Source organism: Eptesicus fuscus, chromosome 14 (assembly GCF_027574615.1).
Source record: "Eptesicus fuscus isolate TK198812 chromosome 14, DD_ASM_mEF_20220401, whole genome shotgun sequence".
Lineage (NCBI taxonomy): Eukaryota > Metazoa > Chordata > Mammalia > Chiroptera > Vespertilionidae > Eptesicus > Eptesicus fuscus.
Window position 1 is genome coordinate 63,435,432 of NC_072486.1, and position 9,937 is coordinate 63,445,368.

The following is a 9,937-nucleotide window of genomic DNA, read 5'->3' on the forward strand; positions in this document are numbered from 1 at the left end:
TCAACAAAATACTAGCAAGTTGGATCCAGCAACATATTAAAAAGATCATACACCATGACCAAGTGGGACTTATTCCAGGGATGCAAAGCTGGTACAACATTCTCAAGTCAATAAATGTGATATGTCACATAAACCCAAATCAAAAGTAAAAAATCACATGATCATATCAATAGATGCAGTAAAAGCATTCGACAAAACCCAACACCCATTTTTGATAAAAACTCTCAGCAAAGTGGGAATAAAGGGAGCATATCTCAACAAGATAAAGGCCATATATGACAAACCTACAGCGAACATCATACTCAATGGGCAAAAACTAAAACCATTTCCCCTAAGAACAGGAATAAGACAGGGATGCCAGCTTTCACCACTCTTATTCAACATAATACTGGAAGTGCTAGCCACAGTGACCAGACAAGAAGAAGGAATAAAAGGAATCCAAATTGGAAAGAATGAAGTAAAACTGTTATTATTTACAGACTAGAAGCCCGGTGCATGAAATTCGTGCACGGAGTGAGGTTGTCCCTCAGCCCAGCAGTACCCTCTCCAATCTGGGACCCCTCAAGGGATGTCCGACTGCCCGTTTAGGCCCGATCTCGGGATCGGGCCTAAACGGGCAGTCGGACATCCCTCTCACAATCCAGGACTGCTGGCTCCCAACTGCTTGCCTGCCTGCCTTCCTGATTGCCCCTAACCGCTTCTGCCTGCCAGTCTGATCACCCCCTAACCACTCTGCTGCCAGCCTGTTTGCCCCCAACTTCCCTCCTCTGCCGGCCTGGTCACCCCTAACTGCCCTCTCCTGCAGGGCTGATCACCTCCAACTGCCCTCCCTTGCAGGCTGGGTGCCTCCCAACTGCCCTCTCCTGCTGGCCATCTTGTGGTGGCCATCTTGTGTCCACATGGGGGCAGGATCTTTGACCACATGGGGGCAGCTATATTGTGTGTTGCAGTGATGATCAATCTGCACAGTACTCTTTTATTAGATAGGATAGAGGCCTGGTACAGGGGTGGGGGCCAGCTGGTTTGCTCTGAAGGGTGTCCCTGATCAAGGTGGGGCTCCCTTGGGGCGTGGGGCGGCCTGAGCAAGGGGCCTGTGGTGGTTTGCAGGTGGGCCATGCCCCCTGGCAACACAAGCAGAGGCCCTGGTATCTGGAATTTATTTTCCTTCTACAACTGAAGCTTTGTAGCCTGGAGCAGAGCCAAGCCTGGGCTCCCTCCGAGGCCTGCAGCCATTTGTGTTGGGGTTATAATTGAAACTTTGTTGCCTTAAGCAGGTGGGCCCGGCCAGGGTGTGTGGAAAGCTTTGCTTCCCTTGTTGCCAGCGACAACCCTGGCCTGCTCTCTCAAGCTCCATTCTGCTGCCGTTTGTTTGAATTTGTTTACTTTCTATAATTGAAACTTTGTAGCTTGAGTGGAGGCTTAGGCCTGCAACGGCTGGCAGAAAGCTTGGCTTCCTCTGTTACCTAGGAAACCTTGCTCTCTGTGGCTGTAGCCATCTTGGTTTGGGTTAATTTGCATACTCGCTCTGATTGGATGGTAGGTGTGGCTTGTGGGCGTGGCTTGTGGGCATGTCAGAGGTATGGTCAATTTGCATATTTGTCTATTATTAGATAGGATGACATGATACTGTATATGGAGAACCTCAAGATTCCACCAAAAAACTACTAGAACTGACAAATGAATTCAGTAAAGTAACAGGATACAAAATAAATAATCAGAAAACAGATGCGTTTTTATACTCCAATAATGAACTATTAGAAAGGGAAACTAAGAAAAATAATCCCATTCATAATTACTTCAAAAAGAATAAAATATATTGGAATAAATTTAACCAAGGAGGCAAAAGACCTGTACTCAGAAAATTATAAGATACTGAAGAAAGAAATTGAAGAAGATACAAATAAGTGGAAGCCTATACAGTGTTCATGAATAGGAAGAATTAACATCATTAAAGTGTCCATACTACCCAAAGCAATCTATAGATTCAGCACAATTCTTATCAAGATACCAATGGCATATTTCACAGAACTAGAACAAATATTCCAGAAATTTATATGGAACCACAAAAGACCTTGAATAACCACAGCCATCTTGAGAAAGAAGAACAAAGTTGGAGGAATCATGCTACCTAATATCAAACTATACTACAAGATCATAGTCATCAAAAACAGTATGGTACTGCCATAAAAACAACAATATAGATCAATGGAACCAAATAGAGAGCCCAGAAATAAACCCATGCCTTTATGGTCAATTAATATTGACAAAGGAGGCAAAAACATATAATGAGATAAACATAGTCTATTCAACAAATGGTGTTGGGAAAATTGGACAGATTCATGCAAAACAAATGAAACTAGATCACCTTCTAACACCATACACAAGAATAAACTCAAAATGGATTAAAGACTTAAATGTTAGACTCAAAACCATAAAAATCCTAGAGGAAAACATAGGCAGTAAGATCTCAGACATTTCTTGTAGCAATATTTTTTCTGATATATCACCTCAGGCAAGGGAAACAAAAGAAAAAGTGAACAAATGGGACTACATCAAACTAAAAAGGTTTGCACAGCAAAGGAAACCATCGATAAAATGAAAAGACAACCAACCAAATGGGAAAATGTATTTGCCAATGATACATCTGATAAGGGATTAATATTAAAAAATTATAAAGAACTTATACAACTCAACACCAAAAAAACCAAACAACCCAATTTAAAAATGGGCAAAGGACCTGAATAGACACTTCTCCAAAGAGGACATACAGATGACCAGTAGACATGTGAAAATATGCTAACCTCACTAATCATCAGAGAAATGCAAATTAAAACCACAATGAGATACCACCTCACACCTGTCAGAATGGCTATCATCAATAAATCAACAAGCATCAAGTGTTGAGGAGGATGTAGGGAAAAGAGGACCCCTGTGCACAGTTGCTGGGAATGCAGACTGGTGCAGCCACTGTGGAAACAGTATGGAGTTTCCTCACAAAATTAAAAATGACCCAGTGATTCCACTTCTGGAAATATAGCTAAAGAGACCCAAACACTAATTTGAAAGAATATGTGCACCCCTACGTTAATTGCAGCATTATTTCACAACTAGAGGCCTGTTGCACGAAATTCATGCATAGGTAGGGTCCCTAGGCCTGTCCAGCGATCAGGGCTGATCAGGTTCCCTGCCTCCTCTTTCCCTCGCTCCCTCAGTGCCCCGCTGTCACAGCTGGTCACCCATGTTCCATGCCGCCCCTTGACGGTCAGCGCATGTCATAGCGAGCGATCAAATTCCCGGTCTCCTGGTCGAACTCCCAAGGGGACACTTTGCATATTAGCCTTTTATATATATAGATAAGCCAAGATTTGGAAGCAGCCCAAATGCCCATCAGTAAACGAGTGGATAAAAAACTGTGGCTCATTTACATAACGGAATACTATGTGGGTGTAAAAAGAAGGAAATCTTACCTTTTGTGACAGCATGGATGGACCTGGAGAGCATTATGCTAAGTGAAATAAGCCAGTCAGAGAAAGACAAGTACCATATGATTTCACTTATATGTGGAATCTAATGAACAAGATAAACTAAAAGGCAAAATAGAAACAGACTCATAGATACAGAGAACAGACTGACAGCTGTCAGAGGGGAGGGGGTTGGGGGATTGGATGAAAAGGGTGAAGGGATTAAGCAGAGAAAAACAACCGCCTCATAGACACAGACGACAGTATGGTGATTACCAGAGGGGAAGGGGGCTGGGGAGGCAGGAAAGGTAAAGCGAGGTAAATGGTGATGGAAGGAGACTTGACTTGGGGTGGTGAACACACAATACAATATACTGATGGTGTATTATAGAACTGTACACCTGCAACTTATATAATTTTATTAACCAATGTCACCCCAATAAATTCAATAATGATGATAACGATAATCTGACAAAAATGTGGCAAAATGTTAACATTTGCTATTTCTGGTGGTGGATACAAAGCTTTTGTTATAGTACTCCCTGTATTTTTCTGTATTTTTGAAATGTTTCAAAATTGGACAAAGGAAAGAAAATTGCCATGGCATTTTGCACACATTTACGTGAATTGTAATAGGTATGAAACTGTGATTTTTCCATTTTCACCTCATTCTTGAAAGAAACTTTTCAGGATTTTTTTTTCTTGTATCTCTAATAAAACTTGCTTGTAAATGTGCTTTTTTGTTACTGCAGAAACGTCATGGAAAGAGATGTTTTTCTAGCCAATTATCCCACACTCCCCCCCTCATCTCCTGACTCAGACTAATTGACTTCTTCTCTCTCATCTGGATACCTGGAAGACCCAGAACCCTCACCACAGGCTGCACCCCACCCCCGGCACCTCTTCCCCGTCCCTGGGCTGGAGTCTCACCTCCTCGGGAAGGGCTTCCTGTCACAGCCTGGCCGCCCGGATGCCCGGAGGGAAGGCCCAGGGTCTGGTTTACTTTCTCCTTTCTTTACCTTTCCCAAAGCTTTCTTGCAAGACCCTACTTCTTGGCCACCCTAACCTTTCCCTTTCTATCTATCCCGAACTCTACAGGCCTTTCTCTTGATTCCACGGGTGCTGACCCACCAGAAAGCGGTCCTTAAACCTGAGTGTGCGTGGGCATCACAGACTGTTCGGCTCCCCCCTGCCCCCTCTGGAGGGGGCCTAGGGCTGTGCTGGAAAGTGTTCTCCAGAAGAAAAATAAGCACTGATTTGTAGTGTTTGCCATTTCCGTGGTGTAACTATTCCCTCCAGGGCTGATGTCAGGCCCCCAACCTGACTGTCACTAAATGCGGAGTTGAGGGGAGGGTGCAAACCATCTCAGCTTCCCTTGGCACTGGGACCTAAGAATGTGCATTTCTAACAAGACCCCCCGTGACGCTGCAGCTGCTGGTCCAGCAACCACACTTCCAGATCCAGTGTCCTAGGAAGCTGGGCACAGGAGTGTAGAGTTTGGGAAGGGATTCCTGGACTGTATGAATGACCCTGCACGCTTAACCTTAAAACTCTCACCTCCTTCAAATGACCCCCAGAAGATTTCCTGCCCTAACAGCAAAGGCAGCTTTATGTCCTAGGGGCTGGCCCAGGGTCCACCCTGGGGTGCTGTGCTGGCCTGGATGTCCTGCCTCCTCTCCTGAAAGCCCCCTGGCCACAGACCACCCACCGTGCTGCTGCCACCTCCTCTCCCCCTGCCCCCTCCGCAGCCCCTCAGCTAAGGAGCACGGCCAGACAAGATGGGCACACACTGACAGCGGGGTCCCTCGAAGGAAAGAACCGTGTCTGAAGTGTCCCTAGCAGAACAAGGCACAGGCCCTGGGAAAGGGAGAAGGGAGGGAGATGGGAAAGGAGAAATGAGAGCAGGACAGGAAGCGGGGAGGCCCCGGACAGAGAGGCTCAGCAGCTTCCACGGGACTTAGTTTGCACCCCAGATGAGGCACTAAGGAAAGTACCAAATGACGACTACTCATTCCCCTACTGGGGGTATGACAGCTTCCTTCTGGGGGTGCTTTGGGCCTCCCACTGTCACTTCCCCAGGCCGCCTCCGGGAAGGACAGGGAAGGCTCCGTAGGCCCTGCTGGGGAGGGAACGGCATCCCGGGAGAAAGGCAGGTCCACTCGCCGCAGGGTAGCCATACACGCTCGTGACATCACCAGGTTGGTGTGTGGGATTATGTGTCGTGAGCATTCCAGGGTGTAATAACTCCAGGTGCGTCTGACATTTCTGTCCAGATTGTACTTTGGGGAAACCTGTAGGTTTTCATTGCTGGTAACTTCTCTGATTCCTTCCTCCCAGAGCCTGCGATTCCCACCTCAGCCTGCCTCTCCCTTGGCTGCTCTCAGCTCACATCCTCAAAGAGGCGGCGAGGGCAGGGGCGGAAATGGAGCTGAGAGGAGGAATCCAACACATTCCTCTTATTTTACAGATGCAGGAGCCAGGCCCAGGGAAGGAAGGAGATGGTGCAAGAACACACCATCAGCTCGGTCCCCGTGGATCAGAAGGGACTCCTTGCCCAGGTGCTGCTGGGCACCTTCAACAGTCAGAGGGCAACATGAACCCTCTCCCCCCCCCCCCCCCCCCCCCCGCAAGAGCTTCCCACTTTGCCGTTCACCCTCCCCCTCTTTTGTTCCTTCCTGGACTTCCCTTTGCTTCTATGCCACCCTCCTTTCCCCTTCCTCCCCTGCCACTCTGGCTGTGCCCCTCCCAGCCTCCCCTCTTGCTCCCAGGGCCTTGTCTGTTTGGGGGGCCGGTAGGGGGTATGGCTGGGTTCAGTCAAACAACTCTGCCAAATTGGCGCACACGCAAGTGCAGAAAGACACAGCCACACACAGGCAGCGGAGCAGATACCTCCCAGAGCAGACACCCTAGACTCGGAGTCGGGGGCCTTCCTTTCGGTGGTAGTGACCACTCCTTGCACTGACAATGTCCACTCTCCACACCCCTGCAGGGTGGACATTATTACCCCATTTTACAGATGAGGATGCTGAGGACTTTCCCGAGCTCACACAGATGACGCAGGGGGGACCTGAGACCTGAATCAGACCTGATTGATTCTGAAGGTCAGGGTCTTTCTATTAACATGGGACACGGGAGCCCTTCCTGGGTGATGCCCTCGGCCTCGTTCCCTCCTTTTCCCGGGAATAAGTCCCCTAGAGTGGCAGGGAGTTCAGCCGCTGCTTCAGGGGCTCAAGTGCAGGGTGAGGGTCAGTCCAATGCCTGGGACTTGGACCTAGAGCCTCACTTTGAAAGGTCTGGTCCCAGGAGAGCAGCCTGGGCTGTAGACACCCTCACTGAGGGGCCATTTCCCTCCAGCACCTCTCCCTTCCCTCCCTCTCGCCCTGGAGCTCCCTCTCTCCTCTCCACCAACTGTCTCAGGCTGTGTGCCCCTTAGCCCCTGCTCTCCTAAAACAGAGTCCGGCTCAGTCAGACTCAGCACTCCCGGCGTGACCTATGGATGGAGTTCTCTGGAGGCTGTGGGGTGCACTACCCCATTATGACCACACGATGCCACCCTGGAGTAGAATATACTCTCCCGACCTGCCTGAGGGTGCCCAGGCGGCCAGCAAAACCTGCTTCCCAGCTGGGTGGCATTGCGAGGTCAGGGTCGCTGCAGGGGCAGGAGCTTCCATGGTCACGGGCACTCGTCAGCCCTCAGACTTTGTCTCTCACCATCTTGCCTCTCTGGCTGCGTCTGTCTGGCTGCGTTCAGGTGGGGGCTCAGTAATTGCTTCCACCCTCCTTCCTGACCCCCCCCCCCCACCCCAGATGCTTCAGCACCTGTGAATTCGGCGTGGACCGCACACCAGTGTCTTCTGCATGGGGCTGGGGCCTTCCCGCTGCCCGTGGGCTGCAGGCTGTGACCTGGCAGAGCCTGTACCAGGGAACCCGTAACAGGGAACACGGTGCCCCCGTCCGGGTCCAGTGGCCCGGTGGGAGGACCCCAGAGAAGGAGGGGGGGTGCACTGGAGCCTGGCCTTCCCTGGACTGAGAGTCAGGGCGCTTGGACCCTCTCCGTGTAGAAAAGAGACAGACCTGGGTGCCACCCTGACCTGCCGTGGCCTCGCTGCAGCGCCATCTCCAGGCTCCGGGCATCGGTCACAGGGGCAGTCAATCCGCCGCCGCCTGCCGCTGTCAGAACCCCCCCTCTTCCCCTTTCAGAAAAGGAGGGCCCTGCCTCCTCAGATTTCTTTATGTTACGCAGGTGCTTCTCTGTCCTTCGCCCCAACGTTGTTCTCACCTCCGGGAGCATTTCCTTGGGCCCTAACACAAGCCTTGTACGTGACCTCTGGTCTCTGCTCTGTCCCCTGAACCCTGGGGGCTGACACTGTGTGGGCCTCCCCCAAGGATGGTACCTCAGGGCTTCCCCCAGGCCACACCCCCTTCCCAGGTTGAGCAAGTCCACCCCCTCTCGCTAGGGGGCTCTGTGCGCGAGGCCAGGGCAGCACGGGCTCTGCGTCACTCCAGCCACAAAGGGTTTTATTTGAAGGACCGGGTGGTTCCCAAGGTGAAGAAGGCCGTTGAAGGTCCAGGCAATTCAGGGGACGCAGGTGGCACAGCTGCCAGTCTTCTCGTGGGCACAGCTGCTGGGCTCAGTCAGCATCCACCTGTCCCCCAGTCTTTATCCCCGCCCGCCCGCACAGGACTCCAATTGCAGGATCCAAGGGGGCAGGGAAAGCCAGGAGTGCCCACGGGTGGGAGAGGGAATTTCCCAAAAGGAGCCGGAGGGAGGTTGCCTGCAGATCTGGGACAGAAGGCTGGAAGCCACGCCACCAGTGCAGTGTCCAGCACACCTTTAATTGAGTCCCCCCCTCCCCCCCTGTTTTTTTCTCAACCCCTTGTGGAATCCCCCAGTAGACAGTGCGCACCAGCTCATGATGAAAAGGCACGGACAGGTGCAGCGCTTGGCCTCAGGCACCCAGCAGCTGGAAGGGAAGGCCAGGCTGATGGCGCCACTCCTTGTCCCTGGGTGTGGGGTGTGACTCACCCGGAGCCCTCGAGGCATCGCCCCTGTAGACCAGGCCTCCCGAAGATACTTTTTGGGGTAAGGGCTTCCTGACTACGGTTGAGAGGAACAGCAAGCCCAGACCGCAAAAAGATCCAAAGGAGACAGCAGCTCTGTGGGCAGGAGGGGCGGCGTGCCCTCCGGGGCTGCCTCGCAGGAGCAGGACCTAGAGAGGAGAGAGGGCAGGAGGGAGCCCCAGGAAACAGGTAGGCAGCAGGAACCCAGTGTAACCCCGCCCTCCAGCCACGCAGTGTCCCAGCGGACTTCTTACCTGGTCCATTTGGTAGGGGAGGCAGGCGGAGCTGGGGGAACTGTCGTGCACTCCCAGGCAAGGGGCTGATGGAATCTGCACGGCCCTCCTTCAGGGTCCATGGCTCCCTGCATTCTCTCTGACCTGGGAGAATCTCAGTCTCCTGCTCTGCTTGGGACCCAGTCGGGTAGTCTGGCCCGGTGTGTGTGCGTTGGGGGGTGGCTGGGGAGCGGTGCCTCATGAAGTTTTTGTGCTTGCTGGGGCAGGGCAGGTCCCCACGGACCTAAGCACCATCCTTGTCCCACCGGAGGCTCTCTTTCCCACAGTCACAAAACTGCCCTAGCTGGTTTGGCTCAGTGGATAGAGCGTCGGTCTGCGGACTGGAGGGTCCCAGGTTCGATTCCCGGTCAAGGGCATGTACCTTGGTTGTAGGCACCTACCCAGTGGGGAGTGTGCAGGAGGCAGCTGATCGATGTTTCTCTCTCATCGATGTTTCTAACTCTCTATCCCTCTCCCTTCCTCTCTGTAAAAAAATCAATAAAATATATATTAAAAAAAAAACACAAAACACCAAGAGCCCCAAGAAGATGTCACTGTTGGATGAGACCTCTGGGGACAAACTCCTTTGAACTTGCAGGTGAGGGCCTCTTGTCTGTTCTGACAATGCCCTCTGCTTTCAGCAGATGCAATTGTTACGGGGAAGGCAGGGGTCAAGTGCAAGGCTGGGCTTAGCCTGATGAAACCTCCCTGTGCCAAAGGCGCCACTTCACAAAGGTGGCAGCTAAGCCTCCGCGTCTCAGTGGCTGGCTTCCAGAACGAGGAAGGTCGGCAAAGCTTCCCAGCAGTCCTTGGCTGGCCTGGCCCGGGTCTTCCCTGCCTTACCTGGAGGGCCCTCCCGAGGCCACAGCCCGGAGGAGTGCAGTCGTAGAGCGGTCAGCGTTGTAGGTGTGTGAAATGGGTGGCCCCGCCCGCCGTCCAGTGTGGAGCTCAGGGTGGGATGGTTTGTTCGGTGCTTTTCCTGAATGAGCAGTGAGGTATCTGGGTCCTGCTGGAGAGAGTTGGCCCGCCCCTCCCCACTTCCCACTCCCAACAAGGGCTTGTCAGCAACTGCTGCCTGGAGACACTGGCCCTACTCCCCAGGGTGGTCCAGGGAAGAGACCAGGAGGAGGGGTCTGTGGCCAT

At 51.9% G+C, this 9,937-nt stretch overlaps 1 non-coding gene across 1 annotated transcript; it reads right to left on the reverse strand.

Annotated features, from left to right (window-relative positions):
- Positions 1–8,523: 8,523 nt before the first annotated feature.
- Positions 8,524–8,608, reverse strand: MIR129B (microRNA mir-129b). Its single transcript, NR_129179.2, has one exon. It is a non-coding gene; the product is annotated as a microRNA mir-129b (primary transcript).
- Positions 8,609–9,937: the final 1,329 nt, after the last annotated feature.